The sequence below is a fragment of the Triturus cristatus genome, chromosome 11 (assembly GCF_964204655.1).
Source record: "Triturus cristatus chromosome 11, aTriCri1.1, whole genome shotgun sequence".
Taxonomy (NCBI): domain Eukaryota; kingdom Metazoa; phylum Chordata; class Amphibia; order Caudata; family Salamandridae; genus Triturus; species Triturus cristatus.
The window spans coordinates 1176642480-1176669402 of NC_140594.1; the positions used below are offsets into that span (position 1 = coordinate 1176642480).

Below are 26923 nucleotides of genomic sequence, written 5' to 3' on the forward strand. Positions count from 1 at the left end.
CGCAAAGGTTAGACTGACACACACGAAGCTACTTTATTCTAAGTCCTTTATGGACGAGTTGTCAATCAAAGGTTATGATGTATGGAAGGCTACTATTGATCTAAAGTCAGTTTGGGGTTCCAAGCCGTGGCAGGTACAGGGTACAGAGGCTTTACATCGTGCCTGTCTTATACCAAATCATATTTTATTTTTAAATTCATCCATCTTCCAAACCACCTGTTTCGGATTGGCTACTTCTAAACAATTAAAGTCACCTTCTGTGCCAGATCTGGGCGCTTATCCCAATTGGGATAACCACACAGATCTGTCCCGCGCTGCTTTGCAATCCTTAATTTCAAATATATCTTTCAATATTTCAAAAGTTAATAGTGAGGGTTGGTTAGTTTGGCAAAGCAGTTCAGATATCTGTCAACGACGTTTTCTGGGACTGAAACCGGGGTATACTCAAGAACGTGTAGACCCTCGGTTTGAGTCGTCACATACTGTCACTACATACTCTGTGGGCAAGTTATGTCAATCTTGGCTGCGACATTCCACTTTGGCGTCTGTCAAGGATCACTTATCACAATTACATGACAGAATAGATTTGAATGATTTTGTTAAGGGTCCTGTGGGCGGCAGAACCAAAAGGTGGGCGTATGCTATTTACAACGAAGTCTGGAAGTTGTCACAGATTGAGGCGGCTTCCAGATTGAGAGCGATTGACCAAGCAAACATGGAAAAGGTTTTAGCCGTTATAGATAATAGCATTAGCACTCTCTCTTCTAGGATTTATACATTAGATAATATTGTTTCATCAGTTGTTGATATTGTGCATGATGATATGTCTGTGTTATATCATGGTCAAAACCAGTTGCGTTCTGTTATGCAGTTTGCATGGACGTTGCAAACGTTGAAGGCAGGGAAGGTCCCTTGGGACTATCTGAACACTACATCGTTATTCCTTCCCTTTAACCTTACTGACAAGCAGCGATTTATGTCCATGAAGGATGCTACATATTCATTATTACATATTGAAAAATTAGAACCGTTGCCCTTCTCAGTAGCGGAGATCAATTCGGCTACGTGGCTAGCACACGGATTGATAATTCTCCCTTTTGCGCTTTTTAAGTTTACATCTTGTATGAAACATTATGCTTTAGGTAGATATGAACCGCTGGGCACCGCTTTCATACATGAGGTTTGGTCCCTCCCCTTTACGTATAGATGTACTAGGGACGGAACTGAGGTTTATTTGAAAGGTGAGGAATGTACCACGTCACCAGACCATTCCTTAGTATGTAGGCACATTCAATTACACGGCGCATGCAATGTACAAGCCCCGAATTTGGCCTGCGTTCTGCGAGGTGTCCCAGTGCCTGTGATTACCCCCTCTTTTACGCTGCTTGCTAACGGTAGTTATTTGATTTTGAATAATGAAGCTTGCTGTGGGATGTTAGTGGGAATCCCATACATAGTAACTGTCTCGCAGAAAGTTGTCTGCTGCAATAATGTTCTCTTTCCACCCCCGCATGGGCGGCTGGATGTTTCTATCTGGCCTTCGATTCCAACCTTGAAAGCAGAGTTCAACAAGTTGAGCAGAATAAGAGCCTTATTGTCCCAAAAAGAGGTGTCTTTGACTTCCTCTCGTGAAACATTCGACCTTCACGTAGCTAATACGCGCACAGAGGTACAGGCGCTTCTGAATACTGACCTCCCCCTACATTTCGGCTCTTTGATCCAAACTATTTTCAATGCCTCGTCCACGACCGGCCTGGCTCATTTTTTTAAACTTGTGGGCTCGGGTCTCGTGACCTCTTTCCAAACTATTTTTGGTGTGGTTCCGGGCTTTTTTCATTCCCTTTTCTCGAGCATCTTTGGAGGTGTTCCGCTACTTCTGGCGCTAGTGGCAGGTGTGCTGCTTTTCCTTTTCATACTACGAAATGGCTGCTCCATCTGTGCCACTCGTGCACCTGTCCCGCCTGCAGCTTCTTCGGGATAGGATGCTTGACTTTTATGGAACTCTGCCATTGGCGACATTAAGCCTGGCGTATGGATTGTCCTTCCGGTATTGCTACTTCACCTGCGTGCAGCCTGTGCTACACTGCCTGGATTGCCCCTTTGAATGGCCTTTGGATTTGTGCTTGACCAGCCTGGTGTCTCCGGTGCCGGATTTCGATCGACTAATGAGGCCCTTAGTGTCTCACGAGTTGACCTGTTCTGGTGTCCGGATAATGGCTTGTGGAGCGGCACATGGGATCCTGGGTAATTGGGACATCTCTACAGCTGCCTACAACTTCTTGGCTATGAGCTATTTGGAGGAACATTCCGGGTGCCCTCTGATCGTGCTGGAAGCTCCGCTGATTGAAGAACACGTGTGTTCCTTCTCGTTGATGGATTGGATGGCTGAGACTTTCGCTGGCCCTGCAAATGATTTTTTGTTGGAAGCGGTTGCCACATATGCTGCCTATACATTCATGGATTGACTGAACTATCGTCCTTGGCGCCTGTCGCTCCTGGACTGCACCCTGCCGCGGCATGTACACTTTTTTATTTTTTCTCCCTGATGGTTGTTTTGAGTTTTTTTATTTTTTGAATATATTTTTTCCCGGACTCCACAGTATCCCCTGTTGCTTTTCAATTTTTTTCGTTTCAGACTTTAACTCATTCTGAACCCTTGAATTGGTTACGCCTTGTTCTGCTCTGACGAAACTGAACTCTGCGTTCTCTCTTTTCTTGCCTACTAAATAGTGCTTCGATCAAGGGGGCGTGTAGTGAGTTCTCTCTGAATACGTACAGGCATTGTTAAGTTAGCATAACCACGTTAGATGTTAGAAAGCCATCTTTTTGCTTTTGCACACGGCACTACGTTTACATGTTATTTCTTAAAACAGACTGTTGACTCGAGACTTGCTTCACACAAGCGCGATCTGTTGCTACTATCCCAAGCTCTGCGCAGCGACCTTGGTCTGTACATGGTGTGACAAACAGTCTGGGGTATTACACAATGCATGTTTTTCACTCTAGGTTGATCGGCCCACTATTTAGCCATAACACACGCGCAGCTGCAAATGCCTGAAAATTAGTGCTTTTAGTATCACAGACATCATGTTTATTATTCAGACCGAAGACGAGCCTTCCTGCGAGAAGACTTCTGATGCTCCTGTGATGTGATTTCACTAAGCTGATCTTTGAGGTATGGGGTCCCCTATTCAAGCCTAAGAGACCTTCTATTAGCATAATAATAATATTAGCTTCTTAGTAAAGGGAAGGTGGTAGTATCCACTGTCATTATAATATGATCACCCCTTTTATATTCTATGGTATTGTAACTATGTTGCTGGTTTTGATATTAATCATTTGTCTGCTTGTATTAGCCAAAGTACTGCATCTTAGGACACGTGGTCTATAAAAATAAACCCCTTTTTATTTACAACGTGTCTCTGTTGATTATTGTTGTGGACTGATGTGAGAATAATATACGAACAGGTATTTCCGATTCCCACCATTCCTGAGTATGTACTGAGTCGCTTGTTCTGGGTTGTCTACACATTGGGACCGCCGAGCTAAATCTCGGATAACGAATGGGACACTTATGCTAGCCGGATACTGGGTTCTGGGTTCTGAGGTGAGTTTCTGGTACACCACAATTCACTGAGGTCCTGGGGTTCTTCGCATAGTTCTGTGTATCAGCAGAATCCCTGCAACACTCTCGGTTTCTCAAGGTTTGGCAGATTCCAGAGAGATGCCTGCACTGAAGGTTTTCGGCGGAAAGCAGCTAGGGGTCCACTTCCGGCCCCAGCACTTTGTCCCTGGAGGAGTCCTACATTTTTCTGCAGGATTAAAAAAATAGAGATAAATGCCACTGAAAGGAGTGGCGTGTGCAAGTGTTCCCACACCTAGGCCTTCAGATTGGAACTGGATTTATATAGCGCTTACTACCTCTGACGAGGCGCTGAAGCTGCTGGCTCTGTATCGAGGGAGCATTTGCAGGTCTCAGAGAGGTGGCTGCATCTTTAGGCACCCAGAGGAACATCGGTCTGAAATGAGTCAGCGAGGCGCCTTGTTTCTGAAAGGTTGGAGCATTTTGTGGAGCGCCCCCGGACGCAGATGTCCACACACGGCCGCAGATGTCCACACACGGCGGCCGCAGCAGGTTATTGCCGCGGTATTTAAAGCTTTGCATTTAGGTAATGACCGTCCACAGAAAATGGGAAGCGAGCCGCCGGCGGCACGGCTGATTACCGCGCTCCCGCCTCGGAATATGTTTTCTCATTTGAAGAGAGTGAAATAATAGAGGGGCAGAAACGCCATCCACGGGGATGTTTGTGCAATTACCAGGAGAATGGCAGAAAATTGACCCATTTCCTCTAAAAAGATCCGTTTCATTTCGGAACAGTCCGTCCTCTCCTTAGGGCAGAGACTGATAGCCGCTCGCAGCCTTTCCTATTCCAATTAAATGTAGTGCAGGCTCACCAGACGAGGCGCAGACCCCTCCGAGGCGCAGACCCCTCCGAGGCTGTGCACTAGGAGTGCAAACTCCACCGACCCCTCCGAGGCTGTGCACCAGGCGTGCACCCTGCACAGTGCACAGTCCCCTCCGAGGCTGTGCACCAGGCGTCCGCTCTCCTGCCTGCACAGACCTCTCCGAGGCTGTGCACCAGGTGTGCACCCTTCACCCTGCACAGACCCCTCCGAGGCTGTGCACCCTGCACAGTCCCCTCCGAGGCTGTGCACCAGGCTTCCGCTCTCCTGCCTGCACAGACCCCTCCGAGGCTGTGCACCAGGCATCCGCCCTGCACAGACCCCCTCCCAGGCTGTGCACCAGGCGTGAACCCTCCACCCTGCACAGACCCCTCCGAGGCAGTGCACCAGGCGTCCGCTCTGCACAGACCCCTCCGAGGCTGTGCACCAGGCGTCCGCTCTCCTCCCTGCACAGACCCCTCCGAGGCTGTGCACCAGGCGTGCACCCTGCACAGACCCCTCCGAGGCTGTGCACCAGGCGTGCAACCTCCACAGACCCCTCCGAGGCTGTGCACTAGGCGTGAACCCTCCACCCTGCACAGACCCCTCCGAGGCTGTGCACCAGGTGTCCGCTCTGCACAGACCCCTCCGAGGCTGTGCACCAGGCGTCCGCCCTGCACAGACCCCTCCGAGGCTGTGCACCAGGCGTCCGCCCTGCACAGTCCCCTCCGAGGCTGTGCACCAGGCGTCCGCCCTGCACAGTCCCCTCCGAGGCTGTGCACCAGGCGTCCGCCCTGCACAGTCCCCTCCGAGGCTGTGCACCAGGCGTCCGCCCTGCACAGTCCCCTCCGAGGCTGTGCACCAGGCATCCGCCCTGCACAGTCCCCTCCGAGGCTGTGCACCAGGCGTCCGCCCTGCACAGTCCCCTCCATCGCTGTGCACCAGGCGTCCGCTCTCCTCCCTGCACAGACCCCTCCGAGGCTGTGCACCAGGCGTGCACCCTCCACAGACCCCTCTGAGGCTGTGCACCAGGCGTGCACCCTCCACAGACCCCTCCGAGGCTGTGAACTAGGCGTGAACCCTCCACCCTGCACAGACCCCTCCGAGGCTGTGCACCAGGTGTCCGCTCTGCACAGACCCCTCCGAGGCTGTGCACCAGGCGTCCGCCCTGCACAGTCCCCTCCGAGGCTGTGCAACAAGGCGACCGCCCTGCACAGACCCCTCCGAGGCTGTGCACCAGGCGTCTGCCCTGCACAGACCCCTCCGAGGCTGTGCACCAGGCGTGCACTCTCCACCCTGCACAGACCCCTCCGAGGCTGTGCACCAGGTGTGCACCCTCCACTGACCCCTTCGAGACTGTGAACCAGGTGTGCACCCTGCACAGACTCCTCCATGGCTGTGCACCAGGCGTCTGCCCTCGACCCTGCACAGACCCCTCGAGGGTGTGCACCAGGTGTCTGCCCTGCATAGACCCCTCCGAGGCGGTGCACCAGATGTGCACCCTCCACACTGCCCAGACCCCTCTGAGGCGGTGCACCAGGCATCCGCCCTCCACCCTGCACAGAACCCGCCGAGGCTGTGCACAAGGTGTATGCCCAGCACAGACCCCTCTAAGGCTAAGCAACAGGTGCCCGCCCTGCAACGACCCCTCCAAGGCTGTGCACCAGGTGTGCACCCTGCACAGACCCCTCTGAGGCGGTGCACCCCCCCACCCTACACAAACCCCTCCGAGGCTGTGCACCAGGTGTCTGCCCTGTACAGACCCCTCCGAAGCGGTGCACCAGGTGTGCACCCTCCACCCTGCTTAGACCTCTCCGAGGCGGTGAACCAGTCGTCCGCCCTTCACTGCTGTGCACCAGGTGTCCATTCTCTGCCCTGCACAGACCCCTCCGAGGCTGTGCATGAGGCGTCTGCTCTCCGCCCTGCACAGACCCCACCGAGGCTGTGCACCAGGTGTACGCCATGCACACACCCCTCTAAGGCTAAGCAACAGGTGCCTGCCCTTCAACAACCCCTCCGAGGCTGTGCACCAGGCGTGCACCCTACACAGACCACTTTGAGGCTGTACACCCTCCACCCTACCCATTCCCCTCCGAGGCTGTGCATCAGGCATCCGCCCTCCGCTATGCACAGACCCTGCCGAGGCGGTAAACCAGTCGTCTGACCTTCACTGCTGTGCACCAGGCGTTCATTCTCTGCCCTGCACAGACCCCTCCGAAGCTGTGCACGAGGCCTCTGCCCTCGGCCCTGCACAGATCCCTCCGAGGCAATGCACCAGGCGTCCGCCTTCCACCCTCAACCCTCAACCCTGTGGTTGGCTGGACGTTTTCACACATGTGAATATATGTTCCAAGAGAGATAATTAAGGATTGAACTGTTTTTTTTACAAAGATACATTGTCTTGGATCTTACTGGAAAGGAATATACAAATATCTTCCTGGTGCAGCATTCCACTCAAAGTATCACAAAACTCACCAGTACTGGAAATACAAACAAGGGATTCACTTTCAATAAACAGATACTGCGTGGGATAGTGATTGTGTGTGGCATGGGGATGCAGCGTGGGCTGGGCGTGCGGCAATTCTCCGCGTGGGACGGCGAGCTTCTGTCGGTACAGGGAGTCAGTATCAAAGCCAGGCTCCGCTGCTGAGCTGTCCAATGACTGTGGCATGGCTTCTCTTCTGCGGCGCGGGCTGGCCAGAGGCTACCTCCATGTTCAACCAATACCTGTCCGGCTGCCTGACCGTGTGCAGTGGCACTCAGTACTATGAGGGCCCTCCTATGCCATTATTACCACGAGGATGGCATAGGAGTCTGATCAGTGAGGTAAAGAGCTGGGAGAACAGGTTGGCTGCACAACTGCTGGCCTAAGATATGAATAGGCTTTCCTGTTTTCAATTTCTATTTTTGGTTAATTCTGGTGGGGTTTTTTCAGTGTTTTGAAATGATCTCAATACCTTAAAAAAAAAGTGGTTATCAGTGGTTGTACATTTTTGTGCCATTAGAAACAGAAACCGTGTTTTCCGGTGACTATGGAAAGTTGTGCTTTTATTATTACTTGCTTCTGTATTGATAGTGCACGTGTATAGACAGTGTACATGAAGTGTATACGAGGTTCAAATCCATTTTTACAAATCAAACTTATTGTTGTACACCGTACAATACCTCTCCAGTGAGTCTTGGGTTATGCACGCTCGCTCTTTCCTTCCCATGTAAACGGTTATCAGTGAAAAGGCCCTCTCAACATTAACACTTGAGACGTGCAACGCCAAAACAGCCAGTACACAATTTGGTAATTTTGGCCACTGAGATAGCTTTTCCTTCCAATACTAGTGCACCTGAAGATTGTGATTCTCTGGGACAGGATCTGCATCAAATTCTTTGAACTGGGCGTAGATGCCCTCAGGGTTATTGAAGCAGGCAAAAATGAAGCGGCACTTTTGAAAGTCCAGAGACAAATCCCCTTTCTGGAAGGGATCTATAACTTGTGCACAGTACTACAGTGAGGCTTCATTGACTTAAAATGCCACGGTTGGGGAAAGGACATTTCTATGCATCATTGCAAGCCCTTTCTCATACATTATAAAATAACATTTCCTAAATTGCTCCTCAACACATTTCTTTGCTTACTAAGTGGCAACCACTCTAACATTGAACATGTTGCAGTGCCAACGTCACTAAAAATGTTGCCCAGCCTACTCTCAAGGAGATATTTCAGATCTAAACTAATTATGCTGAACACTTAGAAGGCAGGATTGTTTTCAGACTCTAGTTTTTTATTATGTCCACTACAGCAGTCATGTTTTCCTGTAAAAATCTAAGAATACAGTAAAGTGTACTTTTCCATCAATAAGCAACCAAGAATCCTCACATTGTTGTCTTTGGTATAATTACTCAGCAAAACTTCTGTAAACGGTCGCCACATGGATGATATAGCATTCACGGGCTCTAGGACTAAGAACCATCCGCTAAATGACACAGTTGGGATGACTCTTTCTTTAATGCCACACAAAGCACAAAATGAGAAATATTTGCGTTTTAGTGCCGACGCATAACAAAACCGTGCACCACAATGGACTAGAAAGTCAATAGCATTCTTCATTAACTCGGAAGCTTGTAAGGATGCTTTCAGCATGCCATCTAGCAAGTGTCAATGATCTCCTACAGGGAAGCACTTCAGCATCGATTTTGACAGGTCATCACAGAACATTTTCTTATACGTAGCTGAATCACTGCAAATGCAAACAACATCTGTGTTGAACCTGGTAAGAACTTTAAGCATTCCAAGTGACGCTGCGTGCCAGGTTTCCCAAAGGTCTGGTGTCCTGTTTTCACCACTATCCCAGATGCTTGGTGAAAACTCTTTTCACATATACCTGTGACTACACTTTGCATTGCATCGAGTTTAAAGCCTGGGGTGTTTGGCAATTCACCTACTATCAATACTGACGCCATAGAAAAGGGGGCTGATGTGTCAAGGGGCTTGACCCATTCTTTGTGGGTGAATGTGATGGTGCATACTGAGAAAGATTCTTATGAAACCAGCCATTTTACCTATCAGTAAAAGAGTCAAACGCAGCCAAAACATAAAATATGATTATTTCCTGATTCTCTACAGTTTATAAAATAATCAAACAAGACCTAAAACATGCTTTTACACCCTGCATCTTTAGACTAAAGACCACAAAACTGAAAAAAGGAAGAAGAAACATTATTTTAGTGACACCCCTAAACAACAAATCTCAAGCAGAATAATGTTAGCCTAGTCTTTCTTGCGTCTGCCTTGTATAACAAAGATACATTGTACTGGCCCCTTCACGAAGAAATAACAAGCATTGGCATAGCCAATAGGTCTCACCTTTGGGACCTTATAAGTGTTTAGCCACGCAACAGTTGATGTTTTTGCACCAAGGATATTGTGCTGCATAACTAAATACTTATAAGGTCCCAAAGGCGAGACCTATTGGCTATGCCAATGCTTGTTTACTAGTAGGCTCTACTTAGGCATAGTAAAATCACTTGGGCACTTTACATACGGAGCGGTTCAATAAAGAGGTGAAATGAACTGAAATGATGTGAAATGTTTGAGAAGAAGCATACATATATATATATATTCTTGCACTGCACTTTAGTTTTTGGCACAGTATATTTTTAGGAATGCTTCTTCTTTCCCAAAGTTCTGAATATCTATGGGTTCCCTCAACCTTATTGTAGCTCAGGAAATGCAGTTTACTTTTTAATTGCTGGTGAAATAGAGATGTATGTATTTCAGCGCTTTAAGTTTTAAGTATGCAATGTGCAAAATGCAGACAAATGGATGGGGAATATATATACATATAGACACGCGCATTTTTTGTGGGGTATTTATTGTACTGCACTTTAGGTCAGTATGCCTTTATATGTTGAAACCCAGAATTTATATGAGGGTACATAAAGATCATCTGAGAATAGTTTGTGTAAAACCCGAACAATTGAAGATTGGTTAAAAGGGCATTCACCATATTTTGTGCTTTTTTAGGAGACACATTTTCGGGACTAAACGGAGCTGAATTATAACATGTTTAAGCGATGGGCAGGCTATGAGTGCATTTCAATTGTGAGCGCTGCCCACTGGGGGATCACACTTTAGATAAAACCCGATATTTCCTGTACCATGTTACCTCCTTCCAAACAGATAAAGAAGGGAAGTGGGCCCCTGTTAGTGGTTTAATTAACAATATTAAATGTAAATATAGGTTCAATCTATGCTCCAATTTTACACGACCCAGCCCTACTGGTAGAGTTGTATCAGACATTCTTGACCATCCCAGGGAAAGTGATTTAAGGGAGGATTTTATTTCCTTATGAATTCAGATCTAGATTATTCACCCGATACTCAAACAGAATGAGCTGTGAATAGCCAGAGTCTTGTCAGATTACATGAAGATTCTGAACTTTATGGATTTATGGCGAGAGAAATATCCGGACAGGCGTGAATATTCCTATATTTCGGGAAGGCATATATCTGTTGCAAGTGCAATAAAACATCCTTCTGTTTTTTAAACACACAGTAAAACAGCTTGCAAGCACCTCTGGAAATTCTACGTAGAGCACAACAAGGTCTTCAGATTGCCAGAAAATGATTCCAGCTCCCTGTAAAGGAAACTAAACAAGATTGGTTCACCGAGTAGCAAACATCGGTTCAATGGTTGGACAGCCTTTCAGATGAGCAGAGACCTTTCCGTTCAACCCCTGCTACCCCAAACAAGAATGTGGAAAGGAGCCCGAGTAAAGCCTACCCTAAAATGACAGGGGGAGGAGGGGGACTCATGGCTGAGCGGATCGCATAGTGTAAACATCACACATGGAAAATGAAGAAATTGAAGAACCACTAAAATGATTGCTCCATCCCCATTGAGAAGCTCCAAGAGAGTAAAATGTGTTAACAGACCAGAATCGCAACAAAAAAAACAAGTGCACCATGGGAAGAAAATGGACCACAGAGTGGACTGTATAGTTCGCCCACTGACCGTAGCAAGTCACCAGAGTTTCCCACCCCTCGTCAACAAAACCCTTCAGGTGAAAGTGACAGTGATTCTGGCCAGCCTGAACGAAGAAGGCAAGGTCAAAACAGTGAAGAGTCCTACAACGGTCTCGTCGTAATACCAGCAGTGGCAGCGAATAAGAGAATTGCAACAGGGAACATCGATAGAACAGAAACAGATTGCGACAGGAGAAAGACATGGTGGATTTAGCACCACAGTAGAAAGCGGTCTTGAGATGACAAAAAGAGAAAAACCAGGCTGATCCCAACTTCAGGCAGACCAGGCACTGATCCCGGTCAGAAGGAACTCCTTGACCCATCTGGTTTATCAGTCGACCAATTAAAGGAGAATCCATACACTGAGATATCGACTCAGGGGCTCCCTGTTCGCATCAGGCATTCCCATTGACCTTGGATCTTCCGTCAGAATAGATGCTCCCAAGGTTCTGATGGGGAGAGATCAGTCCTGTCTGAAGTCAATGCAAAGAAAGATATGATGCTTCTGATAGATCGTGTTCTGGTGGTCACGCTTCACAGCAGAGGAGAAATGGATCCAAAGACAGCCTGTTGGACGGAAAGTCTCCAGTGTCCACGAGCAGCCTAGATAAAAAGCACAATGTGTAGACAATAACAAGCATTGGCCCCGCGACTGTAAAAGTAACGCTGCGCGGCCGCGAAAGTCATTGCGATCATGGTGAAAGTGATTGCGATGACGCGCTCTGTGCTCAGCACACGGGGAAAAAGTGTAAGCATTGGCCGCGACCGGGAGTTGTGTGCGGCTGCGCAAAAATGAAATTAAAAAAACGCGAGTGGTGACGCGAGTGGTGCGCGCGCGCGCGACAGGAAAAAGTGCTGTGCACGTCATGCACGCGGCCTGACTCCTACAGCGACGACCGCGTACTGACGAGGCGCGCTGTTTCAAAGAAAATTACGGAACCCCAGTGAACCGCCCTGACCTTATTGCCGAACATTTGCTGGATTTGTCCCTTGAAACCTCTGGTGGTTCATTTTTGGACATTGAATGTCAAGGTTGATTTCAATCTACTGGACTCCAAGGCTGAATCCTTGAATTCACGTCGCCTATAACTGATAGGTTGCCCAGGCCCAGTCCTGATGAAGATCCGCAAGACCGAGGCAGTTTAATTTCCCTTATGGTCGCAAGTCGGATCGAAACGTCGACGCCCCTCTTTGAATCCAGTCTGTACCCGAAATATCCTCTTCAATGTGCTGAATCAGAATTAATTTCTGTGTTTGAACAATAGCCAAGGATCCTATGAAAGACATTGGGACAGACCATTTAGGACGGTGACTTGTAGCCGTGCCCTCTTGCCCCGACATATTCAATTTCGGATAAAATGTTGAAATATTCTTTCCTCTGATTTCCTTACACTTGAGCACCCTCTCCTTTTCACTGCACATCCCTTCTGGTGCAACCTCTCTTTTTTGATTAATTCATTTGTTTAAATATCACATGGATGGCACTCTTCCAATATATAATTGAATAAATACATGATGAATTCTCTTCCAGGTCGTTTGTCTTCTGTTTATTGTATTAATTCATCTAATGTTGTGGTTAACTCAACCATAAAATACGAAGCAATTTGATTAATTCATTCAGAATATAGGTCCAGGACCACTGTTTTTTGTAATATACATTACCCAGGTCCTTGACCATATTGGGTTACCCCGTCCTTTATAAAGATCACCCTTGAGCTCTGTAGGCATGGCACTCAGCCCTGGAGCTCCGCAGGCATGGCACTCAGCCCTGGAGCTCCGCAGGCATGGCACTCAGCCCTGGAGCTCTGCAGGCATGGCACTCAGCCCTGGAGCTCCATCCCAGTCTGAGGCACGACGTCACGAACGTCACAGGAAGGATAGATGCACATATAGGAGTATTTGAAATTAGAGAAACAGGCCAGGAGGCATTGTTTGCCAAGAGGGCCCTTGGGTACATCATGAATCCAGGAAGCCAAAGTGAGTTGCCAGTGCCAAACAGGTCCTGGTACGAGATGGAAATCCACTTGTCCAGCAGATTACCACCATGCCCCTTATAAGCTGCCTCTCCCCCTTGAGGGCCAGTAAATGCCCACGGGGCACATACATTTGATGACAAGTATCTGGTACCCACGCTGTGTCCCGCCTCGTAGCCAGTCAACGGTTCCACTTTGCTGTTTCAGTAAAGAACCACCTCTGAACACTAGAAGAGGCTCAACTCCCACTGCTTGAAGCCACCATGATTGAAGAACACAGGGGGTGCTTTCACTCGTGCAGAGCCAGGCCACGTCAGGAAGCCATCCTAACGCACAAGCCCCTTTCTGCACTTCTTGTCAATGTTGAGGCAGCTGCTGTCAGGAACCTAGTCCTCACCAGAATTACTTCACTTACCTATTGAGAGTCAGCAAAGTGGTATTCAGGTGGGTAACAAACTGCTACACGGAACTAGCTACACAAACTCGTTATGGTTCGGCATGCAAGTGTTTCTACTTCCTTACAATGCACTACTCTGGAGGGGGGGGTCACCATGAATATCCTATACTGGTTCCTCAGAGGATATACCATAATTGGTGGTATACAATCGCTCCTCTGCCGCTCCTGTGTGGACCCCTCAGAGGATCGTCTCAGAGGATATACTATAATTGGTGTTATACGGTCGCTCCTCTGCCGCTCCTGTGTGGACTTCTCAGAGGATATACTATGATTGGTGGTATACGGTCACTCCTCTGTGGACTCCTCAGAGGATTATACTATGACTGGTCGTATACGGTCGCTCCTCTGCAGCTCCTGTGTGGACTCCTCAGAGGATATACTATGACTGGTGGTATACGGTCGCTCCTCTGTGGACTCCTCAGAGGATATACTATGACTGGTCGTATACGGTCGCTCCTCTGCAGCTCCTGTGTGGACTCCTCAGAGGATATACTATGATTGGTGGTATATGGTCGCTCCTCTGCCGCTCCTGTGTGGACTCCTCAGAGGATATACTATGACTGGTGGTATACGGTCGCTCCTCTGTGGACTCCTCAGAGGATATACTATGATTGGTGGTAAACGGTCACTCCTCTGCGGCTCCTGAGTGGACTCCTCAGAGGATATACTATGACTGGTCGTATACGGTCACTCCTCTGCAGCTCCTGTGTGGACTCCTCAGAGGATATACTATGATTGGTGGTATACGGTCGCTCCTCTGCCGCTCCTGTGTGGACTCCTCAGAGGATATAATATGACTGGTGGTATACGGTCGCTCCTCTGTGGACTCCTCAGAGGATATACTATGATTGGTGGTAAACGGTCACTCCTCTGCGGCTCCTGAGTGGACTCCTCAGAGGATATACTATGATTGGTGGTAAACGGTCACTCCTCTGCGGCTCCTGTGTGGACTCCTCTGAGGATATACTATGACTGGTCGTATACGGTCGCTCCTCTGCGGACTCCTCAGAGGATATGCTATGATTGGTGGTATACGGTCACTCCTCTGCCGCTCCTGTGTGGATTGGTGGTATACTCTCACTCCTTTGCCGCTGCTGCGTGAACTACCCCAGAGCATGTACTTTAGCTGAGGGGAGGGTGCACCCCCTGAGGCTAGTCCCACTCATTCCTGGGCAGTTTCCTCTGCTCCACAGCCGATGTGGACTCTCCACAGAAGGCAGAGTTACATAAGCACAGTCTCATCTAGTCTTACGCTTGCTGCGCACAGTCATGAAAATGAGTGGATACGTGATGTCCACTGTGAAGAGGAATGAGCTGTCTGTACCATACGCGTGTGACACCAAAGCACAGCACAGATCACACTGGTCCCCGACACTTACTCACTCACTGCCCATCCTTAGAGCAGCGTCTCCCGCACACCCTGGGCCTTGCGCTGAGTCAAACCACCACCCATATAGGCCACATGACAGTGTCACTCTTGTATCCAAGCACTCACATGGTGCAGCGTCTACAAGCTCCTAGTCCGGGGCACCAAGCGCTTAGAAACTGATTGACTTACAATACAAGCTCGTCTCACTTAAAAGCGCCCACTGTAAACCAACTCCAACACCGACAAGACTTGGGCCTACTTCGGAATCCTTGAAATCCGGGAAAGAAGGTACCAGACTGGAAAAGCGCTGCGAGGCGATAGTAGCGGGGGAGCCCACGGTAAATAAATGGGACTCGTCTAATGTAAAAGCACAGCGCGCTGCTGACTGAGGCGAAGCGGAGACAGGCGGATTCGTCCAGACTCCAGAGGTGAAGGATGCGCGGCTAAAACCGCTGAGTAGGTAGAACTCTGAATGAAGCGAGAGGTAAAGAAGCTCTACTCCTAACGCTGAAGGCAGGGCGGCATCACTGCTGTCAGACCCCACTGGGCCCCAACACACCTCGCAGTGACCCCAGCATGTGAAGAAATGCAGCCGATAGTCTGCGAACACAGCTGCCCATCGCTCGGCCACTGGCAGGAACACTTGTGTGCATTTTATTCAATATGCCCAGCTCGCTGCTGCTTCAGACTGCCACTCTGCTGGTTCAATGCCTTGGCGCACGGGCCACTCTGGGCACTGCCCAGACCATACAAGGAGGCAACGTAAGCCTCAGCATTGACACCCTGGAGGTGGCGTGGGGCACACCAGCAGGGGCCTGTGGAGGGCAGGGGGACACACTGGGCGCTGCCCAGACCATACAAGGAGGCAAGAGAAACCTAAGCATTTACACCCTGAAGGTCATGTGTGCACCCCCAGCAGGGGCCTGTGAAGGGCAGCGGGCACACTGGGCACTGCCCAGACCATACAAGGAGGCAAGAGAAGCCTCAGCATTTATACCCTGAAGGTGGTGTGAGCACCCCCAGCAGGGGCCTGTGGAGGGCAGGTGGGCACACTGGGCACTGCCCAGACCATACAAGGAGGCAAGAGAAGACTCAGCATTTACACCCTGGAGGTGGTGTGGGCACACCAGCAGGGGCCTGGCTGTGGATGGCAGTGGGCACAGTGCGTAGAACAGGGAGGTACCCAAAGATTGTGGCACAGCTTAAGCCTCCCTGATGGAGGATGAATGAGTGACTGAATGGACAGTAAGACCGTGAAAATTACTACTCCTGGTCAGCAGCTTGCAGAGTGAGCGATAACGAGCTTGGGTCCACAGTCCGAGATGGGTCATCTTCTTGTCCGTTCCTTCTCACTCTCTAGCCTTAGGAGAGATGGACAGGATTCAAAAACCTGTAGGCACTCTCATTGGCCATTTCCACAATCTTTCACTACATCTACTGTGTAGACATCATACCAACACTGATGGACCTCTGTAGGCTCTCCGTGAGGGTCCGCGCCATCCTCAAAACCAGCGGCATCATTTACAAAGCCAACACGACCCGCACTCGCGCTTATCTTGCAGACACGCTCAACATCTCTGCTGGTTCGCGGCACACCCACAGCCAGGACACCAACCAACTGCGGAAGAAGTGTAAAAAAGAAAAAAATAAGGCAGCAGGATTTTCCAGGGATGCGCCCCGCATCTGAAATAACATCCCAAAGTCCATCAGGGACACGGCAATGCTGCGCCAGTTTTGAAAAGATATGAAGATTCACCTCTAGATCACAACGCATTAACCGTGCACAACCCAGCGCCCTCTGCTATCTCTTGTTCACTTTATGAACAGGTAACAGAAGAGAAAGCTGCCTTGGGAATGGTTAATGCATCCCCATGGAGTAACAGTTCATGCCTGCCTCCAAACCCAGTTACCTCTCCTAGCACTTGTTGACTGCGTGTTCTCCTGTGGCCCTCTCTGGCCGTTTGTCACTCTTGTGGTGGACACTCGCGTTCCACCACACCACTCATTTCTGCCGTGAAGATATCAGGTCGGTAGGGACACCACCGTCCTGTCCCAGGTCTCCACTTCAGAGAGCTGTGCTGTTTCACCACTACTGAACCTATGCACAAATGTGTTCGATGCCAATGGTTTATAGAAAAAAAAGGTGGCCTGGAAGATGGCATCGTGGAGGCAGGTACTCGTCATCACGCCCAGCCTTACAAACTGTGTAAAGAGAAACAAGTGCACCCAAAGGGATCGGTCAGGGACCTCGGGAACTAATATGTTACAGGAAACAATGGTCCCTGAAAGCAAAAAGGTTAGTAATACAATGAATATAGCCTTAATCGGTTCTATATTACAACCAGTGTCCAGCCGGACAAAGGCACCTTTAATATACAGAATTTAATTACAATAATCAAAGGAATGTAAGTTAAATCTCAGTGGGATACAAGCCTGTATCCTACAACTTACATATCGCAAGGAGAGCAAAGTGTGAAAACTACTTAGGCAATTTACATGGGTGTTTCAATCAGTAAATACTTCAGATAGTGAAACATCTGATACATACAAGGTCACCTTCACAGTAATTTATATACAATACATAGAGTGTGTAAGGTAGACAACTATGTCGACGGCGTTTCGATCCTTATCAAGAGGATATCGGATCATCATCAGGACTAATTAAATAAAATTGCCCGTACATAAATGCCTCGAGTATTAAAGTATATAAATGAACGACGTCGAGGGCAAGGAAGGATTTCCAGGAATGTCCCAGGTGTCGCGAGTTGGGCTCGAGGGAAAATATGCGGCGGGGATTAACATCCGGGGGTGAACATGGCCCACAGTAGGGAATCCGTCTCGTGCATTAGAGAGGAGAGTGTTCCGTTGGCCGCATCCAATCAGGAAGGTAAACACCCATGTAAATTGCCTAAGTAGTTTTCACACTTTGCTCTCTGTTGGACAGGCCCCACGAAGGGCTTGCTCCCTCCCCGCATGACAGGGCCCAAGCCCCGGCTCGCCAGGCGTGACCCACGAAAAGCACCCGCACCCCATCTCCCGACGGAACTCCTGCCCTCGGACCTCCATGTATCACGGGCCCCAGCCCCCACCGGCTCCCCCCGGCCGGGTCAAGCCGCCATCTTGGGCCCTGCACCACGAGGCCGCGTGGCCTCCACCCGACCCTAACCCTGGGCCTGGTCGGCCCCGACATCCCGGCACCACCATCCACCCAGGAGGTGAGCGGACCACTTGGCAGGTCAATGGGAGAACGAAGCGTCAAGGGCTCTCCCCCGCCAGGTGCCGATCGCCTCCAGCTCCCCCAGGCGCTGGCTCCACCCCCTGCTGGGTGTCTGGACACCTTCATCCCGGGCCCTCCGACCTCCAAGTGCGAGGGTCCGGACATCAAAGGGCGCCTGCCCTATAACTGGGGCAGCTCCGGAGCAGGAAGGCAGTTGTATCCTGGAGTCGAGAGACCCCGAGAGAACTCAGCCTTGACGGACTACTGGCGCTGCCGTAGCCCTATCTTGCGAACTATCGTCCTGCCTGCTGGCGCTGCCGCGGCCTTCTGCAACATCCATCCTCGTCGGGACCTGCTGGCGCTGCAGCGGCCCGTTGTAACGACCATCCTCACCGGGACCTGCTGGCGCTGCCGCGGACCGTACATCGACCATCTTCACCGGGACCTGCTGGCGCTGCCGCGGACCGTGTACCGACCATCTCTACCGGGACCTGCTGGCGCTGCCGCGGCCCGTACCAGCTAAACCACCAAGCTCGAGGATTGTGAGCTAATCATCATATCACCCGAACTACCAGACTGGTAAACAGACTGTCCCGCTACCCCTTTCCCTATCCTGAGAGACTTAAATCGAGGGGACCCCTGAGTCCAGACCTCCTTGTACCATTTCATCGTACCTTAAGAAGTGCATATAAAGAACGCTAAATCTTATCCTTGTGTGGCATCTGTCTGTGGGGGGGGGGGAAGTTATTTGTCTGTACGATCGCTGGAGACGGCTCTCCCCGGAGACCTCTCCCCCTGACCTCGGCCGACCCTCCCGGTCCGTCTAACATTGGTGGCCAGCGGCGCGATCCGAATCAACGCGTAATCGTACAGAGAGTAGCTCACCCCACGACAAAACCACGATGTCAGCCAAAGATAGCGGTTCCACTGAAAAATTCCAAATGGATAAGTTGGAAGAATATAGCCACCGCGAACTTAAACAATTCTGCATGGAACTAGGCATTGCTACCACCGGCCTGAGTACCAAAGATGATTTAAAGCACGCCCTTGAGTCGTGGACAGAAACTGGGATCGCCGGATCCTCCGACCAAAACAGTGTCGCACCAGAGGGGAACGCCACGGCTCCCGAGGAGCGGGGAACGGGCCTCTCGCAGGAGGAGATCCAAGAAAGAGAAAGAACCAGATTACACGAGTTGGAAATGGCACGACTCAAGATGGACGGTGAACTCAAGCTAGCCGAGCAGAAACTAAATTTAGAGCATATGCGGCTCCGAGAAGAACGAGAAGAAAAGCAGAGACAGAGAGAGCTTGAGGAAAAAAGAATAACACTCGAACACGAGCGCAAATTGGCGGAAATAGAACTTCGGAGACAGAATAAAGAGCCGGGGGTGCCTGAGCGACCGCACACCCCGGGGCCAACCGAGAAAAAAGTCCACATCCCCAAGGATGTTGTCCGAGAGTATGTCCGAGAAGACGACATACAACAGTGGTTCAAAGCCTACGAGATCGCCATGACCTCCCACCGGATTGACCGGAGTGATTGGGGAGCCGGACTATGGGGGAGGTTCATCAACGAAGGTCGCGATGCCCTATTGCAGCTCCCAGATCACCAGATGTCGTCCTACGACCACATGAAGGCTGCCCTCCTCACCCGCTACGGCCTCACACCCGAGATGTACCGCCAGAGGTTCAGAGATTGCACCCGGATCCCGGGTACAACTTGGGTGGAGTACGTTAACTATTTCAGCCGAGCCTTCGAGGGTTGGATCAAGGGGAACCATGTCACGACCTACGAACAACTCTTTAACCTTATGGTATGGGAACACCTGTCGAACAACTGTTTCGTCGAGCTCAGGCAGCACCTCCTCGACAGTAAATTGACTGACCCCCGGCAGCTCGCCGCCGAAGCTGACCGATGGGAAAGCACCCGGGTGGGCCGGAGAGGGCCACACGAACAAAACCGAAGCAACCAAGGCCAGCACCGTCCTCGGGGAGGAGGAGGAGGCCAGGGGCGAGGGAGAGACGCCCTACCGGCAACACCCGTGGCCAGCACCCCGCCTCCGGCCGGCCGGGGAAACCCCCCGATGCGTCCTGGGTTCCGAGCCAACGTCACGTGCCACCGATGCCAGCGAGTCGGCCACTACGCCAATGACCCGAGCTGCCCGCAGAACCAAACACCCAAGCCCCGCCAGGTACCTGCCGCCGCCCTGGGGGAAGAGCGATTATCAGAGGAACAGGAAGAGTATGAGCCGGTCCAGCAAGAGTGGGAGCCGGCCGCCATGGTCCTGGCGTGCCTAGGGGGAAAAGACATGGTCCCGCGGGCTCCCCTACCCGCTAACACCAGGAAATACGGTCAGTGGGTGACCATTAATGGACAGCGGGCCGAGGCCTTACGTGACACAGGCGCCAGTGTGACGGCCGTCCGCTGTCACCTGGTGAAGCCCGAGCAGATCCTGCCGAACATTCTCTGCCCCGTCCGCTCAGCCGACAATTCTGAAAGTCTGTGTCAAATGGCCTGCGTCCCATTCGAATGGGGAGGGGTCTCCGGCCTGTTGAAGGTGACGGTCCGGGATGATGCCCCCGTGGACTGCCTCCTGGGGAATGACCGAGAGTTCCCCGTGGGCCACCGTCGAGAGAAGAGAGCACCTGGGGATGCTGGGCCTCCCGGACTGGGCCTGCATAACCACCCGGTCCATGGCCGCCCGGGCCGTCCCCCGATCAGAAGACCCAGAATGGCCAGCACCTCCGCCCCCGGTCGCCCTAGTAGGAGACAACGACGAGGCCAACCCCACGGAACCGACGACCGAAGGAGACGCGCAACCCCCGGACTTTCCCGGCCTGGCTCAGTGGCATCAAGAAGGGGGGCCCACCCAGGAACAGTTCCGCCAGGAACAAAAGACCTGCCCCTCCCTCGAGGGACTCCGCCAACAAGCCAGCGCCCAGAGCGCAGGGGACTCCACCGGATCTCACTGGGTCTACTGGGATAACGACCTGCTATACAGCGAACAAAGAATCGCAGAGCTAGGGGCCGGTCGAGTGCTGGTGGTACCTCTCCGCTTCAGAGACTTCCTGCTCAACCTGGCCCACGATGTCCCCCTGGCTGGACACCTGGGCCAGGACAAAACTTACAGTCGCCTAGTGACCCACTTTTTCTGGCCGAAAATGAGGAACGACGTCCTGAACCACTGCCGGTCCTGCCCCACGTGCCAAGCCAGCGGGAAGAGTGGCCGTAAGCTGAAAGCCCCTCTGCAACCCTTCCCTGTGGTCACCACCCCGTTCGAGAGGGTAGGAATAGACATTGTGGGGCCCCTGGACCCCCGCACGGCACAAGGACACAGGTTCATCCTGGTACTGGTGGACCACGCCACCCGCTACCCCGAGGCGGTGCCCCTACGAACTGTGACAGCTCCGGTGGTTGGCCGGGCCCTAATGGGGATCTTCTCCCGGGTGGGCTTTCCCCGAGAAGTCGTCAGCGACCGAGGCACGAACTTCATCTCCAAATACATGAAGTCCCTCTGGCAACAATGCGGGGTCACCTACAGATTCACGACCCCATATCACCCCCAAGGGAACGGACTAGTGGAGCGTTTCAACCGCACTCTCAAGGGGATGATTGGGGGATTGGAAGAGCCCCTCCGTCGCCAGTGGGATGTACTACTCCCGTGCCTCCTCTTCGCCTACCGAGAAGTTCCCCAGAAGTCCCTTGGCTTTAGCCCTTTCGAACTCCTGTACGGGCACCCTGTGCGAGGGCCCCTCAGCCTAGTCAGGGAAGGTTGGGAGTTGGCCCCCCTAAAGACCCCTCCAGACGTCTTCAAATACCTCCTGGCCCTACGCAATCAGACCCGGCGCTTCAGGGAGATGGCCAAGGCGAACCTCGAGGCCAGCCAGGAAGACATGAAGAGATGGTATGATCACAATGCCTCCTCCGTCGAGTTCGAGCCTGGTCAACAAGTGTGGGTGATGTCCCCCACCGAACCATGTGCCTTGCAAGGTAAGTGGACGGGGCCCTTCAAAGTGGTCGAGCGCAAAAGCCCCGTCACTTACCTCATCGACATGGGGACCTCCCGGAACCCCCTTCGGGTCCTCCACACCAACAGACTCAAACCACACTTTGTGCGCTCAGAACTCAGCCTCCTGATGGCTACGGACAGTGGGGCAGAGGAAGACTCCGAACCCCTCCCGGATCTCCTGAAGACTCAGGAGAATGACGGTTCCGTGGACGGGGTCCGGCTCTCTGATGCCCTCACCCCGGAGCAACGCCAGGGCTGCCGGAACCTCCTGCGGCGGTTCGCTACACTGTTCTCCCTCACCCCCGGGGTCACCCCTTGGTGTTTGCACGACGTGGACACCGGGGACAGTCCCCCTATCCGGCACCGGGCCTACCGCGTACCAGATCGGGTACGGGCCTGCATCCAAGAGGAAGTGGCCAAAATGCTCACGATCGGGGTCATCGAGCCCTCGGACAGTCCCTGGGCCAGCCCGGTTGTATTAGTCCCCAAGGCCGCTGCCCCCGGCACCACACCTGAACTGAGATTCTGCGTCGACTACCGGGGCTTGAACGCTGTCACCCGGACCGACGCTCATCCTATCCCCCGAGCGGACGAACTGATCGACCGGCTGGGGGCCGCCCGCTACCTCAGTATCTTCGACCTAACAGCGGGCTACTGGCAGATGGGTCTCACACCCCGGGCTCAGGAACGGTCCGCCTTCTCTACCCCCGATGGCCACTACCACTTCAAGGTCATGCCCTTCGGCATGAAAAACGCCCCCGCCACGTTCCAACGCCTTGTGAACCAGGTCTTGGCGGGGCTCGAAGAGTTCAGCGCTGCCTACCTGGACGATATCGCTGTATACAGCCGCCACTGGTCCGACCACCTCCTCCACCTCCAAGAGGTCCTACAGGCCCTCCAGCGGGCCGGCCTCACAATTAAGGCCGGCAAATGCCAAATTGGCCAAGGGTCCGTGACCTACCTTGGGCACCAAGTGGGAAGCGGGCTGGTGGCCCCGCTGCAACTTAAGATTGCTGCCATCCAGTCCTGGCAGCCCCCCGTCACCCAGACCGAGGTCCGAGCCTTCTTGGGGCTCACCGGCTACTACCGGCGGTTCGTGAAGGACTACGGCAGCATCGTGGGGCCCCTCACGGGTCTCACGTCCAAAAACCAACCAAAACGGATTAACTGGACCCCCGATTGTCAAGCGGCCTTCGAGAAGCTGAAGGCCGCCCTGTGCACCGCCCCTGTGCTCCGGGCCCCCGATTACGGTCGGGAATTCGTGGTACAGACAGACGCCTCCGACCACGGCATCGGAGCGGTTCTTTCCCAATTGAACCCCGAAGGTCATGACCAGCCGGTGGCCTTCATCAGTCGACGTCTCCTGGCCCGAGAACAGCGCTGGAGCACCATCGAGAGGGAGGCCTTCGCAGTGGTGTGGGCCCTCAAAAAGCTCCGGCCCTATCTCTTCGGTACCCACTTCCGGGTACAAACCGACCATCGACCCCTGCAGTGGCTGATGCAGATGCGGGGGGAGAACCCAAAACTATTGCGCTGGTCCATTTCCCTACAGGGAATGGACTTCACCGTGGAGCACCGACCGGGCCAAGACCACGCCAACGCAGATGGCCTGTCACGCTTTTTCCGCCTCGACGAGGAGAGTCCCCAAGAAGATGGGTGACTCTCCCCGCCTTCAGCTGGGGGGACGCATGTTGGACAGGCCCCACGAAGGGCTTGCTCCCTCCCCCCAAGCCCCGGCTCGCCAGGCGTGACCCACGAAAAGCACCCGCACCCCATCTCCCGACGGAACTCCTGCCCTCGGACCTCCATGTATCACGGGCCCCAGCCCCCAGCCCCCACCGGCTCCCCCCGGCCGGGTCAAGCCGCCATCTTGGGCCCTGCACCACGAGGCCGCGTGGCCTCCACCCGACCCTAACCCTGGGCCTGGTCGGCCCCGACATCCCGGCACCACCATCCACCCAGGAGGTGAGCGGACCACTTGGCAGGTCAATGGGAGAACGAAGCGTCAAGGGCTCTCCCCCGCCAGGTGCCGATCGCCTCCAGCTCCCCCAGGCGCTGGCTCCACCCCCTGCTGGGTGTCTGGACACCTTCATCCCGGGCCCTCCGACCTCCAAGTGCGAGGGTCCGGACATCAAAGGGCGCCTGCCCTATAACTGGGGCAGCTCCGGAGCAGGAAGGCAGTTGTATCCTGGAGTCGAGAGACCCCGAGAGAACTCAGCCTTGACGGACTACTGGCGCTGCCGTAGCCCTATCTTGCGAACTATCGTCCTGCCTGCTGGCGCTGCCGCGGCCTTCTGCAACATCCATCCTCGTCGGGACCTGCTGGCGCTGCCGCGGCCCGTTGTAACGACCATCCTCACCGGGACCTGCTGGCGCTGCCGCGGACCGTACATCGACCATCTTCACCGGGACCTGCTGGCGCTGCCGCGGACCGTGTACCGACCATCTCTACCGGGACCTGCTGGCGCTGCCGCGGCCCATACCAGCTAAACCACCAAGCTCGAGGATTGTGAGCTAATCATCATATCACCCGAACTACCAGACTGGTAAACAGACTGTCCCGCTACCCCTTTCCCTATCCTGAGAGACTTAAATCGAGGGGACCCCTGAGTCCAGACCTCCTTGTACCATTTCATCGTACCTTAAGAAGTGCATATAAAGAACGCTAAATCTTATCCTTGTGTGGCATCTGTCTGTGGGGGGGGGAAGTTATTTGTCTGTACGATCGCTGGAGACGGCTCTCCCCGGAGACCTCTCCCCCTGACCTCGGCCGACCCTCCCGGTCCGTCTAACACTCTCCTTGCGATATGCAAGTTGTAGGATACAGGCTTGTATCCCACTGAGATTTAACTTACATTCCTTTGATTATTGTTATTAAATTCTGTAAATTAAAGGTGCCTTTGTCCGGCTGGACACTGGTTGTAATATAGAACCGATTAAGGCTATATTCATTGTATTACTAACCTTTTTGCTTTCAGGGACCATTGTTTCTTGTAACAGCCTTACAAACTGAGCATCTTTCACTGGACTCGTCACCATGCTAAGCTTCACAGCCTGAGCATCTTTCACTGGACTCGTTATCACGCTCAGCTTCACAGTTTGAGCATCTTTCACTGGACTCGTCACCATGCTAAGCTTCACAGCCTGAGCATCTTTCACTGGACTCGTTATCACGCTCAGCTTCACAGTTTGAGCATCTTTCACTGGACTCGTTGCCTTGCTCAGCTTGACAGTCTGAACATCTTTCAGTGGATTTGTTGCTGTGCTCAGTGCATTTCCCATAGTCCAGTCTACTCTTAACTAAAGCCTGTGCTACAGTTATATGTCAGTCCACAGGAATCCAGCAGAAGACTTTCCTCAGAAGTTTAAGTATGACAACACATTTACCACACAGCCTTGACTTGCTCCTACATGAATGAGTTGTCGTCGATGAAAACCTCCATATTTTTTGCCACTTTCTTGGGCTTGGGAGCTGAGCCTAGGGCAGTCGGCCACCAAGAGCAGTCCCAAATCTGGTGAGCACCCCCAAAGAGCCTTTAATTTCAGACAGTGTGCTCTCATCTAACTTGACACCTCCGTAAGACAACTAGTAAGATTCTCCCTTGTTTCCTGATTTTTTTCTGTCCTTCGAAATTACCAGTTGGGTGTCATTTGCGTAGGAGTAGATCTCAAATCCCCATTTCCTGACAGTTTTCATGATGGACGAGATGTACACATTGAAGATTATTGGGCTCAAAGAGGAGCCCTGAGGAACTCCGCCTTTGGACATACGGGGAAGCATCCTAAAAGTGTCTAATTGCACAAATTGGGTTCTCGTAAGTAGGAGCCGAACCATTTTAGGGCTTTGGAGAGAATCCCAATCTCAACGTTTCTTTTTATCAGTAGATGGTGGGAAACGGAATCAAATGTCTCTCGGACATCAGGTATCAGGAGTGCGACCCCACCCAGATCCACTTTGAATCTGATGTTGTCTAGTACGGCAAGGAGGTGGATTCTGTGCTGCTGTTAGCTCTAAATCCCTTTAGAGATGGGTCGAACAGGATGTTTTCAAGAAAGGCGCTGAGCGTTGAGTAGTCTTTCTAGAACTTTCGACTTGTAGGGAAGCAATGAGTTGGGTTGAAAGTTTGATAGGATTTTGACATCTATGCCCGATTATTTTTGCTAAGGGGAGAATTAACGCTGGCTACCAGGCATCAGGGCACACTGCGGTAGATAGGGATAGGTTGAAAATTTGTGTCAGAAGAGGGCTTAGTATGGGCGCCAGACAAGCGAAAAAGTGGCGATTCAGACTCAACTTCTGTCATCATTGTTTCTACTTTTTCTTCAGAGAAATTTGTGTAATTCCTTAGTTCTGAGCTACCTACCATTGTGGGGTTAAATTGTTCCCAGGGGATCTCTTCTAAATGGGGTTGTGTATAGGCCTGGGCTAAAATTTCGTTCCGTTCGCGGAAAGTGCGATAATTTGACATTTTCGCGTTCCGTGGAAAGCGCGAAAATGTCAAAATTTCCGCATTCCGCAGCTTGGCGATAATTTGTTTCTTGCTCGCGTTGTAAAATAATACATTCGCGCGCGATCGCCTTACCTGAATCCCTGCGTTCGCCGACAAGTTTTCTTGATCCGGTCGCGTTCTCCATGAGATGTTGTATTGTTTTTAGCCATTTGCGCTGTCTCGCGACAGTTCGCGCCCGCAGTGACGTCATGCGTCGCGCGAACACGTCTTTCTTCTCGCGATCATGCACCGCGAGACAACTGAAAACAAGATGGCCGTGCCCGCGAGCAACCACATGGGTAAGTTGGCGAGCCGCAACCATGCAGAAAACCTCGCGAACATGCGGGAAAAAAACTTCCGCATCTTCGCGATGTTTCCGCGTGTTTGCGATAATTTTTTACATTTTCGCAATAATTTGCGAAAGTGGATTTCGCAAATTCCGCC

The 26923-nt window shown here is 52.0% G+C and overlaps 1 protein-coding gene and 1 pseudogene across 3 annotated transcripts in view; one reads left to right on the plus strand and one right to left on the minus strand.

Moving 5' to 3' along the window:
* Nucleotides 1-26923, minus strand: part of LOC146788667 (lipoma-preferred partner homolog) — a 774512-nt gene that overhangs the window by 70856 nt on the left and 676733 nt on the right. The window lies entirely within an intron of this gene.
* The window catches only part of LOC146788668 (band 4.1-like protein 4A), a 35749-nt pseudogene continuing 19314 nt past the window's right edge, over nucleotides 10489-26923 (plus strand).